At 40.9% G+C, this 23,987-nt stretch overlaps 1 long non-coding RNA gene across 3 annotated transcripts; it reads left to right on the top strand.

Moving 5' to 3' along the window:
• The first annotated feature begins 15,688 nt into the window (after positions 1-15,688).
• On the top strand, positions 15,689-18,061 carry LOC113309103. Of its 3 annotated transcripts, XR_003340327.1 has the most exons (5): positions 15,689-15,990; positions 16,083-16,538; positions 17,075-17,189; positions 17,361-17,421; positions 17,783-18,061. It is a non-coding gene; the product is annotated as an uncharacterized LOC113309103 (long non-coding RNA). The 3 variants fall into 3 exon arrangements; XR_003340325.1 differs by lacking the exon at positions 17,783-18,061 and having other exon boundaries at positions 16,083-16,209; positions 17,361-17,671; XR_003340322.1 differs by lacking the exon at positions 17,783-18,061 and having other exon boundaries at positions 17,361-17,671.
• The last annotated feature ends 5,926 nt before the right edge of the window (positions 18,062-23,987 follow it).

Raw genomic sequence — 23,987 nt, 5'->3', positions numbered from 1 at the left:
GATGCTTCTGGAAATTCATGTTACTCAGATGCGAGTGAACACTAATTGTCATGTCATACCAATATTAAGGGTTCATCCAGGGAACATAGCATAGGAAAAATATTCAATTAAGCCATACATTAATGAACAATGCAGACAGGAGTTTACAGAATGTTTGGGATTGTTGTTACATACACCATTCTGAATAAATATATTGAATTGCTCAATACATGTGTAAGTAGAGAGGCACGAGCACTCATTAGTTTTAAATGGCTCAGTCTCTTTGCAGAGCGACAACGCATTAAATACAGGGTTTTACAATTTTGTTATGGCGTTTGACCACGAACGAAAAGTGAGATAGCACGCGGCTGCGCTGTTATGGCATGTTGGCATATTGCTGCCGCGAAATAGCATGGATCGCCAATTAGCATGCTGGCGCGATTTGGCAGGTTGATTATCTAATTGTCATGTCGGCCACGTTGACGCAACAACCACTAGGTGTTGGCACGATTTGGCTTTATTTAATGCGTGTGGCGGGTTTAAAGCGATTTGATTGGTCGATAGGCAAGAGGGACGGGAGGCAGCATGGGGCCGGCCACATTCCAAGTGAGTGTGGTGCATTTAGAGCGACCTGATTGGTCAATGGGAAAGGGGGCCGACAAGTGGCATGGACCCGACCACGTTTGAAGTGCGTGTAGCGCATTTAAAGCGACCTGATTGGTCGATATATAAAAAAAAGGGGCCGACAAGGGTGACATGGAGCGTGGCCATCCGGCTGCAGGTGGTGCCTGCTAGGGTGAACTGGACGGCCATGTGGCGCGGCCACGCCTCCTCTTGTTGCTGCTCCTATTTTCCGCAGCTCCTCTTTTGTTTTCTGATTTTTGGTAGGACTTCGCTCCTACTAGTCCATGGAGGATTAATTCCCTAGCTTACCTAGGTTTGGCCTCGACCAATAGGGTTCGAGATATTGCTCAGGGCGCAAAGAATCTAATTTTTGCAAATTAATTAGGCCAAAATTTGAATTTTGTGAGCTATCACAAAATTGAATAAATTGGATAAATTCTGTGTGTTTGACACAGAATTCTTTAACTTTATCCTCAAAGAGAAGTTAGTGTGTCCTCTGACTGAGTACTTTCAGACCTTAATCTTGATGCTTCGGGAAATTCATGATACTCAGCTGCGAGTGAACACTAATTGTCATGTCATACCAATATTAAGGGTTCAGCCAGGGAACATAGCATAGGGAAAATATTCAATTAAGTCATACATTAATGAACAATGCAGGCAGGAGTTTACAGAATGTTTGGGATTGTTGTTACATACACCATTCTGAATAAATATATTGAATTGCTCAATAGATGTGTAAGTAGAGAGGCACGAACACTCATTAGTTTTAAATGGCTCAGTCTCTTTGCAGAGCGACAACGCATTAAATACAGGGTTTTACAATTTTGTTATGGCGTTTGACCACGAACGAAAAGTGAGATAGCACGCGGCTGCGCTGTTATGGCATGTTGGCATATTGCTGCCGCGAAATAGCATGACCCGCCAATTAGCAAGTTGGCGCGATTTGGCAGGTTGATTAGCTAATTAGCATGTCACCCACGTTGACGCAACAACCACTAGGTGTTGGCACGATTTGGCTTTATTTAATGTGTGTGGCGGGTTTAAAGCGATTTGATTGGTCGATAGGAAAGAGGGACGGCAGGCAGCATGGGGCCGGCCATATTCCAAGTGTGTGTGGTGCATTTAGAGCGACCTGATTGGTCAATGGGAAATGGGGCCGGCAAGTGGCATGGGACCGACCACGTTCGAAGTGCGTGTAGCGCATTTAGAGTGACCTGGTTGGTCGATATATAAAAAAAAAGGGCCACAAGGGTGACATGGAGCGTGGCCATCCGGCTGCAGGTGGTGCCTGCTAGGGTGAACTGGCCGGCCATGTGGCGCGGCCATGCCTTCTCTTGTTGCTGCTCCTATTTTCCGCAACTCCTCTTTTGTTTTCTGATTTTTGGTAGGACTTCGCTCCTACTAGTCCATGGCGGATTAATTCCCTAACTTACCTAGGTTTGGCCTCGACCAATAGGGTTCGAGATATTGCACAGGGCGAAAAGAATCTAATTTTTGCAAATTAATCAGGCCAAAATTTGAATTTTGTGAGTTATCACAAAATTGAATAAATTGGATAAATTCTGTGTGTTTGACACACAATTCTTTAACTTTATCCTCAAAGAGAAGTTAGTGTGTCTTCTGACTGAGTACTTTCAGACCTTAATCTTGATGCTTCTGGAAATTCATGTTACTCAGATGCGAGTGAACACTAATTGTCATGTCATACCAATATTAAGGGTTCATCCAGGGAACATAGCATAGGAAAAATATTCAATTAAGCCATACATTAATGAACAATGCAGACAGGAGTTTACAGAATGTTTGGGATTGTTGTTACATACACCATTCTGAATAAATATATTGAATTGCTCAATACATGTGTAAGTAGAGAGGCACGAGCACTCATTAGTTTTAAATGGCTCAGTCTCTTTGCAGAGCGACAACGCATTAAATACAGGGTTTTACAATTTTGTTATGGCGTTTGACCACGAACGAAAAGTGAGATAGCACGCGGCTGCGCTGTTATGGCATGTTGGCATATTGCTGCCGCGAAATAGCATGGATCGCCAATTAGCATGCTGGCGCGATTTGGCAGGTTGATTATCTAATTGTCATGTCGGCCACATTGACGCAACAACCACTAGGTGTTGGCACGATTTGGCTTTATTTAATGCGTGTGGCGGGTTTAAAGCGATTTGATTGGTCGATAGGCAAGAGGGACGGGAGGCAGCATGGGGCCGGCCACATTCCAAGTGAGTGTGGTGCATTTAGAGCGACCTGATTGGTCAATGGGAAAGGGGGCCGACAAGTGTCATGGACCCGACCACGTTTGAAGTGCGTGTAGCGCATTTAAAGCGACCTGATTGGTCGATATATAAAAAAAAGGGGCCGAAAAGGGTGACATGGAGCGTGGCCATCCGGCTGCAGGTGGTGCCTGCTAGGGTGAACTGGCCGTCCATGTGGGGCGGCCACGCCTCCTCTTGTTGCTGCTCCTATTTTCCGCAACTCCTCTTTTGTTTTCTGATTTTTGGTAGGACTTCGCTCCTACTAGTCCATGGCGGATTAATTCCCTAGCTTACCTAGGTTTGGCCTCGACCAATAGGGTTCGAGATATTGCGCAGGGCGCAAAGAATCTAATTTTTGCAAATTAATTAGGCCAAAATTTGAATTTTGTGAGCTATCACAAAATTGAATAAATTGGATAAATTCTGTGTGTTTGACACAGAATTCTTTAACTTTATCCTCAGAGAGAAGTTAGTGTTTCTTCTGACTGAGTACTTTCAGACCTTAATCTTGATGCTTCGAGAAATTCATGCTACTCAGCTGCGATTGAACACTAATTTTCATGTCATACCAATATTAAGGGTTCATCCAAGGAACATAGCATAGGAAAAATATTCAATTAAGCCATACATTAATGAACAACGCAGGCAGGAGTTTACAGAATATTTGGGATTGTTGTTACATACACCATTCTGAATAAATATACTGAATTGCTCAATACATGTGTAAGTAGAGAGGCACGAGCACTCATTAGTTTTAAATGGCTCAATCTCTTTGCAGAGCGAAAACGCATTAAATACAGGGTTTTACAATTTTAGCCATGAACTAAAAACCACCATCAACATTAAGTCCCATGCTTAGTACGTAACAGTAACATTGTTGCAGGGTAAGCAATAGATGGTGGCAGTCAAGAGATAAATGATCAAGTCAAAGTGAATAAACATTACCAAGGACGTGGCAGCTGTCTTGAAACAGTAACTCTGGCCGTCAGATCGATTGTATCGTCCGTGTATGTTGGTTTCGATTCGATCATGCCAGTGAGCAGGTTCCACTAGGGTTTTGAGCTGGGCTGAAAGCGTTCTTCCTTTGATAATCTGACAGTCTTCTCCCGACTTTAATTAGGGTTTCAAAAAGAAACACGACCTAGTTGGCGTTGAATCCTTGTCCATCGGATAAGTCCTGTTGAATTTGTTCAGCATCCACCTCCTCTTTGGGTTTCTGTAGCGCATATACATATGAAAGCAAGGTTATTCCATCCTTCTCGATTTGGAATAGAGATTCTCCTGCTAGATCCATATCTTTTCATCATGTCAGACAGGAGTGGATCTTCTTCGACTCAGCCAGACTCTTCTACCAAACGCAGGCGACTTGTATCCAGAGTACGACTTTAATCATCTTCTCACTTTGAAGTGATAATTCTTCCTTCTCTTTTTGACTCTAGCGTCGTTTTTTCAGAGTGGAAGAATCTCTGGGCCTCGTGACAACTCTCCTGTTCGGATCCTCCGAGTCAAGAAGATAATACCGGTATACTTTTTCATTGGTGAATAGGTATTCGTTTGCCATGGCCGGTTGGTAATAAAAAATTTCTCTCCTGTTTTTTCTTTGCTTGTAGAGGTACCCTGCTGGAACATGTGTAACAGTGGTCGATGACGATGATCTGGCCACTCCTCTCCCTTCAAACTCAAACACGCCTACTGCTGCATACCTGGAAGACGCTTATTTGGGTATCTTCTCCTACGAGTACCCCAATGCAGGCTTGCCGTTTGATGTTCACATGAAGTTCTTATATTCTAGCTACCGGACTGTTGGTGAGTTCCTGGTACAGAAGGAGTATGTTCCTTTGTACAAGAAGATATGAAGGAAGTACGACCACATTTCTACTAGGAACGTAGTGCGACATTGTTCGTCTGCTTTGGTCACTACAGTGAACTGTCTTCTGCCCATGATTATGGAGATGGAAAGTATATTTATTCGTAATGTTGCTGAATCAACTGTTGAGAAGTCGGAAAACATGGTATCTACCTGCGAATCCATGGAGTTCAACATGAGATGGCTACGGAAACATCTTGACATCATCAAATTTGATTGATCTGGTATCATTGCCAATGTCGTTCCTGCTGCGAAAGCTTTCTTGGAGGAGGAAAAAGCCTTGGCTGCAGAATCTGAGAAGGTGGAACAGGCGATCCAAATTAAAGCTTGAAGAGTAGGACTGAAAGGTATCAGGATAGGCTGAAAATTATGCTTTCAAGAGACTACAACTTGTTGGATGGGATTTTCTGAGCCGTACTTATACCTTATTGTTTTGAATAAGTAGCCATGAGAACGTTTGATCGTTCTCTTTTGTTTTGGGTTTTGAACATTTTTTTTTTTTTTTGAAAATGAATTGTATTGGGTTTTGGTAAGCAAATGGAGCTTACATTAATATGCTTTAACTAATGAAAAACTTTGATAACTCAGATATGGGAGAACTGAAAAGTACCTGATTGACCGTGTTATGAGATGGCGAGGGATGGAATAATGGTCATACGTAGTATGCCTTGAGCCATTTTCCATTGATGACTGCTTCCAATTTTCCTTCATCCTCTTTAACAATCTTGTAGTACCCGTTGCTATATGCTTTGGTGATCACATAAGGACCTTCCCATTTTGGAGAAAGCTTTGGTGCAGACATGTCTTGCTGAATGTGCTTGACAGTCTTTAATACCAGATCTCCTATTTGAAAAACTCGAGGTTTTACGACCTTATTATACGCTTTGGAGATCCTCTTTCTGTATGCATGATCATGCTCTTCCGCTTTAACCCTCCTGGAGTCTAGAGTATCCAACTATGTTATTCTGGAATTCAATGCTTCGGCTTCATTCCATTGAACTCAACTTGCTGCTGCAATCCTAGCCGACGGGATTTTAATCTCTGCTGGGAGAATTGCGTCTGTGCCATAGACAAGTGAATAGGGAGAAACGCCAGTAGATCTCCTAGGTGCCGCCCAATATGCCCATAGTGCCATAGGCAGTTGTTCGTGCCACGTCCTGGGATTATCATACACTGTTCAACTGAGAATTCGAGTCAGAGTCTTGTTGGTGCTTTCGGCTTGCCCATTCCCTTGAGGGTAATAAGGAGTAGAGAAGATCTGCTTAACTCCATATTCTTCAAGCAATTTTTGTACTTGCTTATTGGCAAAGGGAGTACCGTTATCAGTAATGATGTGCTTGGGTACACCAAATCGACAAATGATGTATTCTTTAATGAATGTTGCAATTGTCGTTCCAACGAAGAGGAATAGATTCAACCCATTTGGTAAAGTATTCTGTCGCGGTTATGATATACTCGTGCTGCTTTGACGATGGTGGATTGATTTTCCCAATAATATCAAGTCCCCAGTTGTAGAAAGGCCACAGACTACTTACTGAATGAAGGGGAGTACAAGGCGTGTAGATGAGATTCCCATGAGTCTGACATTCATGGCATTTCTGAACAGACGTCGCTGCATCGTCCTCCATAGTTGGCCAGCAATACCTTTCATGCATTTGGAGGAATAACTTATTCTTCCTTTGGTGTTCACCTTCATGTGTTTCTTTCAACATAATCGGGATTTCAGACTTTGCTAAACATCGTAGCAAGTTTCCTCCAAAGCTTTTGCGGTATAGGATTCCCTCATGAAACACGAATCTTTTGGCCCTTTGATTCATCTCGGATGCATCCTTCTTGTTGGCTGGCAGCACACCGTCACAGAGATAGTTGACGTATGGTTCTTGCCAGTCCTCAACATATCCAACATTAAGAACTTCCAATTGATGTGGCGGTGCTTGACAATTGGAGCAAGACCCTTGGAGCACTCGGGATCATATCTGGCCAGTAGTAGCCAAGGCGTTGAAGACGTCGGTAAAGAGTCACCACTAAAGTTTGTCCACAGATTTCGCCATGAATACGGTAAAGTTGTACGGTGCTTCTTCATCTCCGAGGCATCTTGACAAGGATCCATCTAGGTTTCAGTGGTATAACACTCCATGAATCATGAAGAAGTTTTGTAGGGTTTTGAGACTAACCTTTCCTTGGGAAAGCGAACTGTTAAGCTCTTGAATAATCGGAGTTCTCTAATCGTTGGCTTCAGTATCTTTGGACTGTGAAAGCCATGTTGATTCCACGGTGCATCTCTTCACTATCAAAGTCTCTTCCAATCCTTCGAATTGCAGCTTCGAAGCTAATGTAGCTAGGAAATCGGCTTGTTTGTTGTTGTTGCGGCCGATATGGGTTATGGTTACATCAGCAAAGTAGTTCAAAAGTTTTTGCGCCTCAGATCTTTAAGAGGCTAGTGTTACCTCTTTGAGTGAGTATACTCCATTCATATGGTTGACCAGTAGTTTAGAGTCGCCTCTTATTTTTAGGTGTGTGGCTCCTACTCTTTTGTCTAGTGACAATCCTATGAGGATATCTTCGTATTTTGCTGAATTGTTGGTGCATTGAAAGTCCATATTGAAAGAATGCGAAAAGACTTCACCAGTTGGAGATACTAGGACTACACCCGCTCCTTCGGTATTACTACTAGGGGTAGCAGATCCGTCGAAATACAGTAGCCACGCTTCCTCTTTGACAAAAGAGATTTCTGTAAACTCCCCAGGAAGGTCTTCATGCATTGCGGTAGTACCTTCGCCCGAGAATGCTGCTAGTAAATATGCCACTACTTGTCCTTTAATTGCCCTCGAAGGGGTGCACGTTATGTCGAGCTTTGACATTTGGAGTAGCCATTTTGCCGCCTGCCTATCAAGGAAGGTTTTGAGAGCAGGATCGGCTCTAGCTATTAGCACCACTTTGTTAGACAACAGATAATATCTGAACTTCTGACTAGTGTGAATTAGGGATAGACACGCCTTTTCCGCCTTAGGATACCTGAGTTCAGCATCCCTCAAAGTGCAACTGAAATAGTATATAGGGTGTTCAATCTCTTCATCATCTTCTTGAGCAAGGAGGGCCCCAACAGCAGCATCGCTGGAAGCAGTGTAGAGGCATAACGGTCTTCCTTGTATGGGAGATTTCATAACAGATGGTGATGAAAATATTTGCTGAATCTTCTGAAACGCTTCTTGTTGCTTCGTGGTCCAAATAAAACTCGCTCCCTTCTTCAGCAAGGGGGTGAATGAAGCTATAAGCTAGGCCAAACCAGGTATAAAACGACGAATGTAGTTTACCTTTCCCATGAAGATCTGGAGTTCTTTCACAGTTCGCGGAGGAGGCATCGTGAGGATAACTTGGGTTTTGGTCGGATCAACCTTGATTCCTTCAGTAGTGACTTGAAATCCCAGAAATTTGCCAGAAGAGACTCCAAAATCACATTTCAAAGGATTCATTTTCAGTTTTTACTCACGACACCTTTCAAACACTTGTCGTAAAACGTCTGTATGGGCTGCTCGAGTGTTCGATTTGACTACTATGTCATCTACATAATCTTCAACTTGATTGTGCATCATATCATGGAAAATTGCAGTCATGGCACGTTGATAGGTAGCACCAGCATTTTTCAAAACGAAGGGCATCACATTATAATAAAAGTTTCCGAGAGGAGTTCGAAAAGCTGTCTTACTTGTGTCGTGTTCATACATCTTTATCTGGTTGTAGTCGTTGTATCCGTCCATGAAGGAGAACATGCCATCTCCGCCTGTGGCGTCTACTAGCATGTCAATGTTGGGAACGGGAAAATCATCCGTGGGGTAGCATTTGTTCAGATCTCTGAAATCGAAACAACATCTAATTTGACCACTTTTCTTCTTTATGGAAACCACATTAGCCAACAAGGTGGGATGGTGAATGGGTTTGATGAAACCGACGGATAGTAACTTCTGAATCTCTGTCTTGATTTGTTCCTCCACATCATGCCTGAACTGTCTGGGAGACAGCTTGACTGGCTTGGATCCAGGTATTATATGTAGATCGTGAGTGACCAGTTTTTCTTCTAGGTCGGGCATTTCTTCGTATGTTCATACGAATATGTGTTGGTAATCTTTAAGAAGATTTACAAGCTTTGTGCGTTCATCCGTACATAGAGCTGAATTGATGGAGACAGGCCTTGGAGATTCTTCATTTCCGATATTGATAATTTCGAGTTCATCTGTGGTGGAGTCGGTGCCATCTTGCAACTGTCGTGGAGCGTCTGGTATTTCTTCTTGTAGTGTGTCATTCTGGTTACATTCTATTGGGAAGAGAGACTGGGCGGTAGCCTCCCTTGTTAATTGCTAACAACGGCGTCGATATACGGTTTTCCCTTTTTGGTCATGACTCGCCACAAAAGTCCGCTCCCTCTTGGTATGAACCGAGTTTTTGTTTGATGAAGAAAAATTGGCGTGTCCTATCAGCAGAGGTGCGTCGTGAAATCTGATCTTCTTGTCTAGCGATGCGAGTCGGTCTTCCTCCTCGATTGACGTCCATGTAGGGAGTGGAGTGCAGTAAACCTTGCTTAATGAGTCTTGTAAATTTCCTTTTGGCTCAAACAATTCCACGCCGCAAATTGGTGCATATGGAGACAATGACGCCGGAATGCGAACAACTTCTTTGTTCAACATAGTTTTCAGGCACTGGTGATATGTTGAGGGAATAAACTTATTATTATGAAGTCATGGTCTTCCCAGTATCATGTGGTAGTCTGGCTCCTTCTCGATTTCCTCGAATTTCACTTTCGACTAGACAGGCCCTACTAATAAATTCAAGTAAATGTACCCAAACGTGCTGGTTTGGTTTCCTTCGAAATCCGTCATCATGGTACGCTTCCGTATAATTTTATTTGGCCGAACCTTGGCTGTCTTGAGAGTCCTGAGTGGAACAACGTCTGAGGATGCTTCTGTATCAATGAGTGCCCTTTTGAACTCCAAGTCTTTGATTCGTGCAGTAACATTATGGCCCTCTTCTGCCATCATGTCGTCTTCGGTTTTGGAAATTCCTTGGTGTCCAAACTTCCTTGTCTATAAATACTGAAGTTTGCAAAAGATATTTTTGGTCCTCAAAGCCAGCAAAACTACCTAGTTGTGTTGTTACTGGTGGAGCTGCCTATTCGGATAGGAAAGTACCCTAATTATGCGAAATCTCTTACGGCCGTTCGGTTTAAAGACTTCTTTGGGATTGAGAAGATCTATTAGTACCTTTGGTGGGAAACTAGATAATTGCAGTTTAATATTAGTTTTCGATTGATTTGATTGACTAACTGTTGTTGAAATTTGATTGCACCTAGTTTGTTTATGCTTGAGAATATTCTATTCTGATATAAAATTCACTCAAACTAGATCGAAGTTTCAACGGGGATCTTTAGACTGTTTGTAGATCTAAAGACGTCTTATGATAATCCATTGTTAACATACTCCGTTCTGTGTTTGATTGATCACAAGAGATTCAAGTTGTTTGTGTGCAGGTGTGTATTGAAAATCAAAGAAGATTTGAAGACAAAGAAGATATTTAGGTTCATAATTTTTGGTGTGCACAAAACTTGTTTCGTCTGGAAAAGGATCCAACTATAATCGGTTTATCTTTGTGATAGATTGGATTGATTAGTTGAGTAGATCGGCATCAATATAATTCTTTGTGATGAAAAGTATTGATTGTATAATCTTAACAATTACTTTGGTAGTTGTTGAAAAGATAGACCTAAGGACCTGACAAAGGAGTTTATTGGGATAAACGGAAGATCCTTTTGTAAAACTCATATCACTTGTTTGAAAAGAGTTGTTACTGAAAATATTTTTTGTTACTTTACTGTTTGGAATACGAACCAAAGGAATTGTTCCAAGTGCGTAACTTACTGCAAGTTGGAGGCGCAGGGATACATACGGAACTAGGTGAACTATAGGTTTAGTTGCTTGGTATACGAAGTTGGTTTAGATTTTGTATAGCGGCTTAATCCTGAGAGTATTCAATTCTGGACAAGGTCCCGGGGTTTTTCTGCATTTACGGTTTCCTCGTTAACAAAATCTTGATGTGTCATTTACTTTTATTTTCCTCAATTATAATTGTTGTTATGATAATTTAAAGTAAATTACACAAACGTTAATTCCTATTTACTTGATATCAATCCTATTGTGTTTGGTTAAGTCCGAACCTATTATCAAGTAAACATACTTCGTTGTTGTATTGTCTCGATCTTGTATCCATAATCAATCACACAAGTTATCTTGTTGTCGTATTGTCTCGATATCATATCCATATACGATCACACGAAGTGTGAACCAATTAGTTGTATTGTCTTGACTCAGTCCATAGAAAATCACTTTCGGAGAAAGGACTTATAGGTGGAAATTTTTTAGATTGAGGTATATTTGGGTACCCTCATCTTTTCAAAAAGAGGTGTTGAGATAAAAAAATATTGAATTTTGAAGGTGTGGTTGTTTTATGACTTGTATTAGAATATGGAACAGGCTTGCGGAATGTAAGCTATCAGTTCTTGGTGTTTTCTGGACACTTGTGTTGATAACACTTGTCCTTTGTCAAAATAGGTCAAAAACCTATTTATAAAAGTCATGATTGAGCACCTGATCTCATGGGTAGTGGAGACAGTTAAGTAGTGTAGAAGTGGAGTTGTGTAAAAAGTGGTGACCATCATGTTTCCATCACGAGGGAAGACTGGTCAGCTTTACACCCACTACTCACTTACTGCTCATTAACCGTCCGCCATTTCCCGACACTTTCTCGTAATGGGCGCGTTGCACGCCGCATGCTGTAAACCGTTAGACCAATACCCTGATGAACATCCCCCAATTTGTGACATGTTTGATGTCTCGAGTATTTTCGTGGAAAATATGCAGCAGATTGTTGAGTGGGTCTTGTGTGCAAGACCTAGTTATTCTTACCAATCGCACAAACTAGGCGACGAGTGATCATGTGTGGCAAGCTAAGTCATGAGACTTGCCACAAGAAATAGTGTGTAACGATATTAAGTTAGTTTTGGTTGGTCACCTAAGATTTAATCTATGCCAGTCATTCGGCTGGCGAAGTTGGACGGCCGAGATTGTAATTTATGGAAGAGGGTGGCCGTTGATTATGGCCACATCTCGTTGGCGCCTTCCAGTGGCATAGTGGCGTAATAGCGCCTGCTAGTGGCATAATGCGCCTGCCTAGCGTAGCCGCGGCCACTATATCTTGGCGTATTGGTGCTAGGTCCAAATATGACTCAACAATATTGGCTCTAGTTGACGTATAAAACTAAATGCCTTAGGTGGCATTATTGGGTATGGGTCGGCATAACGTCTTTATCCAAATTAGGGTTTGGCATGTCGAAACCATAATTAGTGCGTGCGGCTATGTGGCCGCGATATGGTGGCATTTTGACAAATACTGTCGAGGCCACGTTAAATAAAGAAATCATGGCAAGGCCATAATGTGGGACCGACCATGGATAGCCATAATACGGCCCGGACGCTATTCTTTAGGGTCTTCTGGGTCCCACATGGCTTGTGGCATGTTGTGGGCCCAAAGTGGCATAGTCATGCCAAGACTAGGAATTATGGTTTCCTCTTGATTCGACCAATGCCATTAAAACAAGAGTTCTATTCTGATCAGAATACCCTGGTTAGAGTTTTTTATGGCGTTGTCCACGAACGAAAAGTGAGATAGCACGCGGCTGCGCTGTTATAGCATGCTGGCATATTGGTGCCGCAAAATAGCATGGTCTGCCGATTAGCATGCTGGCGCGATTTGTCAGGTTGATTAGCTAATTGGCATGTCACCAACGTTGACGCAACAACCACTAGGTGTTGGCACGATTTGGCTTTATTTAATGTGTGTGGCGGGTTTAAAGCGATTTGATTGGTCGATAGGAAAGAGGGACGGCAGGAAGCATGGGGCCGTCCATATTCCAAGTGCGTGTGGCGCATTTAGAGTGACCTGATTGATCGTGGGAAAGGGGGCCGACAAGTGACATGGGCCTGGCCACGTTCCAAGTGCGTGTGGCGCATTTAGAGCGACCTGATTGGTCGATATTTTTTTTTTAAAAAAAGGGGAGGGGCGACAAGGCGACATGGAGCGTGGCCATCCGGCTGCAGGTGGCGCCTTCTAGGGTGAAATGGTCGGCTATGTGGCGCGGCCACGCCTCCTCTTGTTGCTGATCCTATTTTCCGCAGCTCCTCTTTTGTTTTCTGATTTTTGGTAGGACTCTGCTCCTACTAGTCCATGGAGGATTGATTCCCTAGCTTACCTAGGTTTGGCCTCGACCAATAGGGTTCGAGATATTGCGCAGGGTGCAAAGAATCTAATTTTTGCAAATTAATTAGGCCAAAATTTAAATTTTGTGAGCTATCAAAAAATTGAATAAATTGGATAAATTTTGTGTGTTTGATACAAAATTCTTTAACTTTATCCTCAGAGAGAAGTTAGCACGTCTTCTGACTGAGTACTTTCATGCAGAACTTAATCTTGATACTTCGGGAAATTCGTGCTACTCAGCTGCGAGTGAACACTAATTTTCATGTCATACCAATATTAAGGGTGCAGCCGGGGAACATAACATAGGAAAAATATTCAATTAAGCCATACATTAATGAACAATGCAGGCAGGAGTTTACATAATGTTTGAGATTATTGCTACATACACCATTCTTACTGAATTGCTCAATACATGTGTAAGTAGAGAGGCCCGGGCACTCATTACTTTTAAATGTCTCAGTCTCTGTGCAGAGCGATGGCGCATTAAATACAGGGTTTTACAATTTTAGCCCTGAGCTAAAAACCACCGTCAACAACTGGATTCAAATTCTTCTGAGCAATTTATTTTCCAGTAGAGGTTTTGATCATCTCAAGTAGTTGAGAATGAAGATCAACTAATACTTCTTTTGAATCCTTTATCATTAGCTCATGATGTCTAATACAACTTCTAACAGTAAGAATCTGCCTTATCAGAAAATCTAGAAGATCATCAGGTTGTGAGACATCTTGAGTTTCAGTTATGACTGATGCACAGAGTGCTGAATCATCAAGAGATGATCCTTCTTTTACTGATTTCTCCATTGATGCAAGATGTCTTCTTCCAGACAAGAAGAATATATATAAATACAAGATATGAGAAAATGAAAGGGTAATATAATTTGATTTATGAAAACCGAATATATTTAACCAAAATGTAAAAGATACCAATTATTGTTACCTGATGTACAGTTTTGTACATCCTGCCCAGTTTTATGCCTCCTCGCAAACAAAATTTTTGGCAACAAGTGAGGATGCATATTTCAATACAATTATTATGTGTTGTGGTGAGGATTAATCTCACCAAAGCTGACGAGGTGTCAAATCGCAAATAATATATTCCTTACTCTTCTTACACTAACTAGTAGTATACGGATAAGCAGGTTCGTTCCTAAGGGAGAGTTGAGCTAAAGTTGTCAATTCAATTTCTGAATGAAAATAATGCAAAACAAATAAATGTAAAAAATAAGGATGAGAATGATCAAGGACTCTTTCTCGGTCACAAAACATGAATCTTATTGATATAGTTAGTTTATCCAAAGTACCTTGTTACTAACAACCCTAGAATAATTGGTACGCTCAACTATTCCGTTATTATCTCCTAAGTTCACCGGACACGGAAGCGCTCGACTACCGGTTTCTACTTGTCAAGTTTCCTAGAAGTACGCTCTCTAGGTGTGACTTAGAAAAATGCTTTAAGTTCTATGAGATAAGATTGTTCCTAGTGATAAAATAAAAAGCATGAATTACCTATTAGTGTCATTCAATACATACGAATACTTAACAAAATCCCATCGTCAATACTCGCATATTGCTACTTGTACTCAGAACATCTAGACAATTACGGGTTGAAGAGTTCTCGAATTAGTATGAGAATTATGAATTCACCATCTAATTTGCAACTTAAACGATTCATAAACAATTCACATAAGCAATATTGGCACAGTAGAGAATGAACAATAAAAAGACAGATTGCAAGAAAACAGGCTCTTTTAAATATCAATTGTGAATCATGTTCGGACGTTGAAATCGTCCCCAATCAAATGCAATTAGCTACTGGAGTTCATGGCAAAGGAAGAATAGAAACAGGAATACAAAACCAAAACAGCTGCAGGTGGAGATGAATATGGATCGTTGATGTTGGCGAATGGCATGGCCTGGTGATAACGTAATGGTGGTAGTGAAATAGTATTGTTGTTGGCTTGGTGCTGTATCGGCGAACTCCTTGATGCCTATATGCTGGTGGAATGATGGACTGATAGATGTTATAGCTGCGAACTGGAGGTTATGCATATGGTAATGAAGGGTGGAGTGTTGGTGATATGCAAAGTGAGATGCAGGTGGTAATGGGTTGGAGATGGATATGCAGGTGGATGTCAGGTGGTATGGGTGTATGCATATGGATGTGCTGAGATGATGTACGCAGTGGTGATGCAGGAGATGAACTGTGAAGTGTTGATGGTATGCAAGGAGGTGGTAACTGAATGGAGGTTGTTCAGCAAGAAAAAGCTCGCTGAAGTTAGGGTTGCGGCAGTCCTGAAGGGGGTGTGAGATATGATCTGTAGGTTTAGGTTTTACCCCTTTTTACAGCTTCTTTTCTTGCTCCTTATTCCTCTTCAATCTCTTCCGTTCATCTGCAATATCGATGACAATAACAGACTTGTTTAGCTGAATTTTAGCCTAAGAAACTTGTACAGAACAGTGACTAACTCGGACCCCTGACTTATCTCTTCCCTGCCTTTGAAAAGTGGGAATGTTATATATGCCCCTAGTATCCATGGGCTTTGCACGAACACCCTTCAGGGGTAAAAAATAAGTCCAAAACAAAACCTTATCTTATTGAATCCCTATTTTAGCCTCTTATTTCTTTTTCTTCATTTATTCGGTCCAAGCATCAGAAAAATTATAAGCAGTAGCACCACATGCTCCTCCTCTTCCCTAAACGTACCGCCACCATTTCCATCGGTATCATCACTTTATTCCCAATCCCACCACCACCACCACCACCACCACCACCACAAATGCAACATCTAGTATTGAAATCTTCATCGTCACCGCCGCCTCTAAATCAAGAACATACAGATTTAGAAATGGATTGATTATCTTCTTTCTCTTTTTGGATTTGTATTCTCGTGATACAAATCGAAATTCAAGCTATGTTTATTCCTAAATTGGTGAAGGAGATTCAAGGTGATTGTCTTTTTTCTCTTGTTTAAGTTTATGCTGGTAATGGTGGTATTCTAACTAGTTGTAGTTATTGTTGTTGGTGGTGATGAGAATAGGATGATGAAATTGGTGAAGGAGATAGTGGCGGTTCTGGTTGTTGAGGTGGTGGTGGAGATTTGGTGTGATTTTGGTGGTTGGGAGATGGTGGTGGTGGTGATTTCTTGTGGATGTGAAAGAAGAAAGGTATTCAAATGATGACGGTTTGTTCTACTTTCTCTATTGTTGGCTATGGTGATTTCTATTTTAATTTTGAATAATATAAACTCAAATTACAATATCATTTTGAATTTATAGTTCCATTTCACAAATTACAATCGTTTTTAATGGATCTGAATTCGTTTTTAGGTTTTCAATTTTCTAAAGTTGAAAACAAGCAGAGTCTTTTGCATTTATGTGAATGGCGACAATTTTCAAGCCAAATTGGATTCGATTCGTTTATTTTTGTTTGCGAATTAGGGGATTTATATGGCAGAGATGATTTCTCATATGAATCAATTGGTCTTTACAAGCATGTGAGTCATTATTCCCTCATTTTCAATGTTTAGTTGTATCATTTTCTTGGCTTAATGTGCAACATGTACTACTGAATGTTTGTGCTAGCATTGGTTAATGCCAACTACAAGAAAATTTAACATTTTGTATTATCAAGTTAACGCATTCTTTCGCATTTGCGTCGTGCATAATTTTTCTTGGATATAAAGTGAATTTGTAAATGATTAGACGGCTTGATTTATGTGCCTATCGATTTTTCTTATCTCTTGATTGGTCACTTTTGTTAGCTTTTTGTGAACCAATTGGATGTAATATGATTCATTTTGTTGATTCGAATTTGGAATTTATCGAAATTTTAAGTTATTTCTTCATTTTTGTTGTAAGTTATGTGTTATTAATCATAAATAGTTACTTTTTTTGTGTTCATTTTTGTTTGTGAGCTATAATTACTGAGTATGTTTGGTGTCTGCTTTTGTTTTAGTGTTGGAAAATGAATACCGATTGTCCAATATAGTTAGTCTTCTTATATATAGTGTGTGTATATGTGCTTTTGCAGAAAAAATTGCAAGTGTATGTGCCGGTTTATCTAGCATTTCCTTTCATTTTATGTTGAATGTAGCCAAATGTATTTAGATATTTATGCTCGGATGACAGCTCTTCGGAAGAATGGGGTATGTGCCCATCTATTTAGAATCTCCTTTCATTTTGTTCCTCTCGGATCTCACTGACTTTTTTTTGTGTCTCGTTATATATTAGAAGGGCTATCTTGCTTTTCATAATTTTACTACTTCAAATACCATAAAAAGGTTATCTGATTCTAGTATTTGTTTCTGTGAACCAAGGCCTTTGTACATATTGGGAGGATAGTGTGGAAAGCTTATATGAAGTATTGAAATGAATGAGGTAATACTGGTCAATCAACTTTCTTATCTTTTAGCTATATCTTTTTGGTATTCCACTATGTCGATGATACTTGCGGCTTTACCACGTTACTTGTTCACATGACATACATATCCAACAAAATATCGCAATGTTTTCACGTTATTTTATTTATGTTATTGTACTGTTTATGAATCTTATGATCCGTTAGATTGTCTTTATGCTATCGCGGCTTGGTTTAATGCATTTAAGATAGCCTTTTATGGTAAATGTACTTGCCTGTGAAATTATCTTTATGCATACATCTCAAAGCAATCGCGTCTCTACTAAAGTTTAAGTTACAAAACAATGTTTTAATGTTTTGTGTATGATAATGTTGTTGTAGGTTACAATTTTCGGCTTCAGATTTTTGGAAACAACCTCATCAAGTTGCTTCCATCTTTGGAAACAACTTGACCAAGTTGCTTCCACTGTTGGAGACAACTGATGCTAGTTGCTTCCTTTTTCTGGAGACAACTTGTATCTATTGTCTTCCTATTAAGTTTCAGTTTCGTTTTTGATTTGTTTTAGTTTGTCTTATCAGGTAAAAATGGTTGTCCTAGAGATTAAATTTTGCATTTAAAGCATTTTTCATGCATTTCTGATTTAATTATAGTTAGGAGGATGCAAAGTGTTGAGTTTATTTTGTCGTGAGTTGAGTCATTACCAAAATGAATGTTGAGTTTGTATGTTTCAATTGGTTGGGGTTTTTCCAGGTAAAAATAGTTGTTATAAAAATTACGTAAAAATAAGATACCATAGTGTAGATGGTAGATTTTCGACAAAGGATAAATTCGTAAACTCATAATTATACGAAGATCTGATTCAACAATCAGACGTGAGTATCGAGACACGGGTCTCTCATCGAATTCTCAACGGATAGTACTTTCTCTCAGAGTACATGTAGATATGTAATCTCACGACTGGACAACGGCATATCTCATGAATACTGAATACTTTCAATGATTATTTCTATATAGCATCACCAGATGGACGGCTCCTAGACAGCTTTCTCTGCTAGTATAGAGCAATAACGTCTTCAGGAACAAACAAGTTTACCCTGACTATATAAAGGATACGACTTACCCGCAAGCTCATATCAGGATAATTAATGCTCCTAGACAGCTTGCTGTGCTAGTATAGAGCCACAAAGTTAATTATTCCTAATTACAATCGCTCTTATTCCATGGTCGAATCAACGACTGGTCCCATGGAATGACGATAACAATTGTTCTGATTCTATGATCGAATCCACAGCTTGATCTCATAGAATAGCAATAACTATATTATCTCATTACCCCGATTTCAACTGGTCTCATAAATGGTAATAGATAAACCTTAGTTACTCCGATTCTATGGTCGAATCTACGATCCCATGGAATGGTAATTCTCACTTTATTATTCTGAATTCGTAGTCGAATCCTCAGTTGATCCCATGAATTAATAATAAACATCTTATTACTTAGTTTTGTGAATTATTCTCTACTGAATTCCACAATTAGTAATAAATAATCAACAACCTGGCGTCTGAGCTACCTCTAAGTAAGCCCCGATTCAAATGGTGAAGGTGTATTCAACGATGATACACTAACAGTCACCGCATGAACGAGTATTTCAAAAATACAACGAAACGATGAATCTATGCAAAATAGAGAAGAAAACAATAAATAATTAAAAATATTGACCAGGGTGCTGGGAGCACGGACACACGACCGATCGACCGTGTCGTGGTCAATCCCACGCCAATTTTATATTTTTAATGCATTTTTATTATTTTCCACAATTTGATGAAAATTCTCTCATTTTATCAAATCTCCTTCGTCTTGAGGAAACTCCTCGGTTTCATGGTACTTCCATAAATCCATAAAAAATAATATAAAAATTAAGGAAGGAGTGCGGGGCGTGACCATTGGCCAACCGGCCATGCCTTGGTCCCAACCGGCCCCACACCCACGGTTTCTTATTATTTTATTATTATTATTATTTCTCTAATTTCATGAAAAACTCCTTGATTTCATGGTATTTTTGCACAAATCATCAAATAATAATAAAATAAAATAAATTATGAAAACTTGTGGGACCGTACCTTGGCCGGCCGGCCATGCCCTAGCCGGTCCCACACGCCCCTTTGTTTTATTATTTTATTATTATTTTTCCTTGAATTCATCAAATACCTTGATTTCATTGTATTTCTTTCAAATTAGGAAAAATTCTCGCAAATCATCAAAATACCTAAAAATATTAAAAAAATTAGGAAAACTCGTGGGACCGGGCCCTAGCCGGCCGGCCATGCCTTCCACGGTCCCACACGCCCTTGTTTTTTTTATTTCAATATTTTTTGCTTCCTTGAACTCATGAAAACTCCTTCAATTCATGGAAACTCCCAAAATTCATCAAATTCCTCAAAACTCATGAATTTTTCATAAAATCATTATAAAATTAGAGAAACTCGTGGGACCGGGCCCTAGACGGACGGCCATGCCTTCCACGGTCCCACACGCCCTTGTTTTTGCTTCCTTGAACTCATGAAAACTCGTTCAATTCATGGAAACTCCCAAAATTCATCAAATTTCTCAAAATTCATGAATTTTTCATAAAATCATCAAAATATTATAAAATTAAGGAAAAGGCACCACGGGACCGTGGTCACGACCGGCCGACCATGCCTTGACCACGGCGGTCCCACGCCTCTCATTCCTTATTTTATAATTATTTTTCATCGTCTCATGGTGTTTTCCTCAGTTTCGTCGAAACCCTAATTTTGGCATATTTTCTCGAATGGATGCTCAATTGCACGCCAGAAAATATCAAAATTCTCAGGACTGAGACGCGGACGCCTTGGGGACACGATCACGCTATCTTGACCGACCAAGATTGGCTCTTTGGCTCACGGAAGCCGGTCCCATCAATTTTCACAGTTTTGACCTAATTTGCACAATTGCTCGTATTAGGTCTAAAACTCTCCCAAACACTTTGGATTTTCATGAAATGAACGTCAGGCGGTCACGAGACAACCCAGGGCCGGTTTCATGACTCCATGGTCGGTCCCTCGCCTCGTCATAATTAATTAGGGTTTCTCACCTAAGGCTCAGACGAGCATTTTCGAATAAATGATTAAACCAGCATTTAATCATTCTTTCACCAACAAATCGTCAACTCTTCATGAGTTCTTCGTATTTGATCACGTGAGCATATGGAAACTACATGGTTGATCCACGGTCCCATGTAGTCGCTCCCTCCTTCGTCCCATGGTTGAAATTCTGACAAACCATGAATTGATCATCAATTGATCAAATTAGGGTTTCTGAATCCAAGGATCATCATTCCAGATTCTAACCTTAATAATTTTATGACGACCTCATGGTCATTAATTTTATTAATTATGCTCGGTTCAACGATCAGTATTCTAATTAATATTTTTGGTACGCTGCCAATAATCCATCAGACGAGCAACACATGCTTAGACGATCAAATATTCAAGAATTCATCACATGAGCAACACTTGCTCAGATGATAAATATTTGTTCAAACCAAGGAATATTGGTTCAACAATCAATATTAAAGGATCCACCGAATGAGCAATACTTGCTCACTTTATCGTAAGAACTATACCTCTGTCCCATGATATGTTCAATTCACGAGTTTCAGAACATCATGTCCAACTCAACGACTACATGGACTCATCGTCCCATCAAACCACGAAGTCATCAATTGACTAACAAACCACGAGACGTCAATCGTGTCACTTGGGGGATATCACTTAGGGTTTTGGTCTGGCGGTCTACGGCACGTGTGTTCAAACACACGATGGAATGTGAACAAGTCGTGCAATCAATTAAAGGAATTCACGAGGTAGTGGGTGGAAAATCGAACAAGTCTCCATACGTTGAGCAACTGGTTTCAAACACGATCTTCACCTCCCCACTCCTTGATTCCATCAACTGTCACACTTCATGGAATCATGGTGTCTACAATTCCAGCAATATAAATAAGTCTCTGAATCATGATTGAATCATTATCAGTATCATCAATCTCACGTCTCATCGACAACACGAGATCATCAACTCATCAGTTGAGCAACTACTCTCAATTGAGAAATTTTAATCACTCAGAGCTTATTGTATTCGTAATTCAAACACCCACAATCTTTGATTACCATTGATTCCACACATTTCTCAGCTTCCCTCCAACAGATCAACCCATCCTCTCTTGTGACCGAATTTACTCTGGAACGGTCATTGTCTTGATTTAGGCCGGAGTACTATAGATTGATCTCTCGAATCTAAAGCACCCCCTTTGCAGCGGTGCATCTGTGTGAGGTTTAACATTTCGCTCGGTTCGAGGAGTCTCCTCCGTACGGTCGTCTCCTAAATTCCTTAAAAACCAGCAAATCGTTTTTCCCCATCTACAGATTGGCGACCACAGTGGGAGATCATTCTCTCGGTTGCAATCTCACAATTTCACAAGATGGTTGATCTTAGGTCAGGTTCAGTTACGAATCCTAACACAAACCGTGTTAGCACTAGCAACAACAACAATCAGAATATCCCGGAGACAATTCCGACCTCCAACACTAATGGTGGTGACACTACTCCTCCTCCTCACGCCGAAGGTCATCCACTGTCCGGACAACACCCTGAAGAAGTCAGAGGAGATCCACCGCCTACCATTACTGATCTTATCAAAGCGCAGGAGACTCTTGCAAAGAACCAGACTGACATGGATGCTACGCAGAAGGAGCTGTGTAATTATCTCAAAACTCTTACTGACAAGATGTCAGAGAAGACTCAAGAGAAGGGAAAGGAGAAAGAGAAATCCTCAGACGATGGTCTTGAAGTAATTCCAATCCATACAGTAGAAGACGACGAAGTCCACAAAACTACTGCAGACAACTCATCAGCGAAGGGATCATCGAATTTCATCACTCGCGAGGATTTGGAGCACCTTTTGGAGAACCGTGGAAAAGACAAAACATCGCATGTCCATCGTCATCAACCTCCTTATCCTGCCGCTACGCATAGGACTGTACTCCCCAAAGGTTATGTTTCTCCAACCTTCACCTTATATGATGGAACTGGCAATGCTAGGGAACATGTCTCTCGTTTTCTCGAATCCCTGGGAGAAAATGAACATAATCATGTCGTCCGTCTCAAGGAATTCTCAAAATCTCTGAAAGGCAGAGCATACACCTGGTATAACAACATCGCACCAGAGACTATCAACAATTGGGGAGAAATGGTTAACGCATTCTACAGGAAATACTTCTTCGTGTCAGAACAAGTCACCCTCCCGATCTTGGAAGGATGTTTCAGAGGGTCAGTGAAAATCCCAATGATTATGTGAAAAGATTCAGAGTCCAAGCCCTGGATTGTCATGACCCAAACGTCACGGAACAACAACTGGTGGACTTGTGCATCAATGGCATGCTCCCGGTCTACAGGGCCTTGTTAGAAAACCTTCGATTCCAGACTTTCTCAGAGCTTCACGAAGCTGCGAAGAGGTCGGCAACCACTGCACCCGCTCTTTTGGAAAGAGCAAAGTCTACAAAGACTGAAGATTCAAAAGACACTCGAGGAAGTAGGCGTCTACTCAACAAGCAGTATAACCTGCAACCTTCAACAAATGCTGTCGCGGAAGGGAGTAAGCGAAAAGCAGAACCACAACACAAGCAGACTTCCTCCACCCCTTCAAAGACACACAAGAAGGAGAATTCGAAAATCCCTCCTCAGCATACGGAAGATCCAGAAGCACATGATTTTCCCTGTTCAATGGAAGAAATTAATGAACTACTCGATGCCTAGATTCAAGACGGCGCAATCAAATTTCCTTATGTCAAGAAGGAACCAACTGAAGAGGCCATGGAAAATCCTCGGTATTGTCGCTTCCATATATACGTCAGCCATCCCACGAGTGATTGCAAAATTTTGAAGCGTATATTCAAAGAAAAGGTCGAATCAGGAGAGCTCAACCTGGGGACTGAGGGGGTGCACAAAAACCCCCTCCCAGTCAGAACTTTTACCATCTCTGAACCTCCTGTCAAGGAAACGGTCCAATCTCTGATCGAACATGTCTACGAGCTGTTGTATCTTTCGAAAGCTCAAAGGAAAGACATGTTTGTTGCACTGAACCACATCGTGTCCGGAAGACGTCCGCTGATCCAAGAGACTACCACCGGACCTTCATCCACCGACACAGAAATGTATGACTGGGGACTGCTCACCACAGTGCACATTAAAGGAAATGAGTTCAAGAGGGCGTTCATCGATGTTGGTACCGCCGTCAATATCATCCCTTTGAAAACTCTCAGAGCTGCTGGTATTACTCGACGGGAAGCCACCCACGCTCCCATAGCAATCAGGGACCACGAAGGAATCTCCAGAAACGCATACAGCTTCATCACTCTCAAAGTTACGGAAAGATCGATCTGCACTGAGGCCAAGTTTTTCATAATCCGGGAAGACCCTGGATACGACATGGTCCTTGGGAGAACTTGGATTCATGCTGAAAGGACAACGGTGCCTTCAACACATCCTATCATCGACAAGGATTCC

The sequence above is a fragment of the Papaver somniferum genome, chromosome 1 (genome assembly GCF_003573695.1).
Source record: "Papaver somniferum cultivar HN1 chromosome 1, ASM357369v1, whole genome shotgun sequence".
NCBI lineage: Eukaryota > Viridiplantae > Streptophyta > Magnoliopsida > Ranunculales > Papaveraceae > Papaver > Papaver somniferum.
Note: the sequence above shows the minus strand (reverse complement) of the source record. Positions and strands in the feature narration are given on the sequence as shown.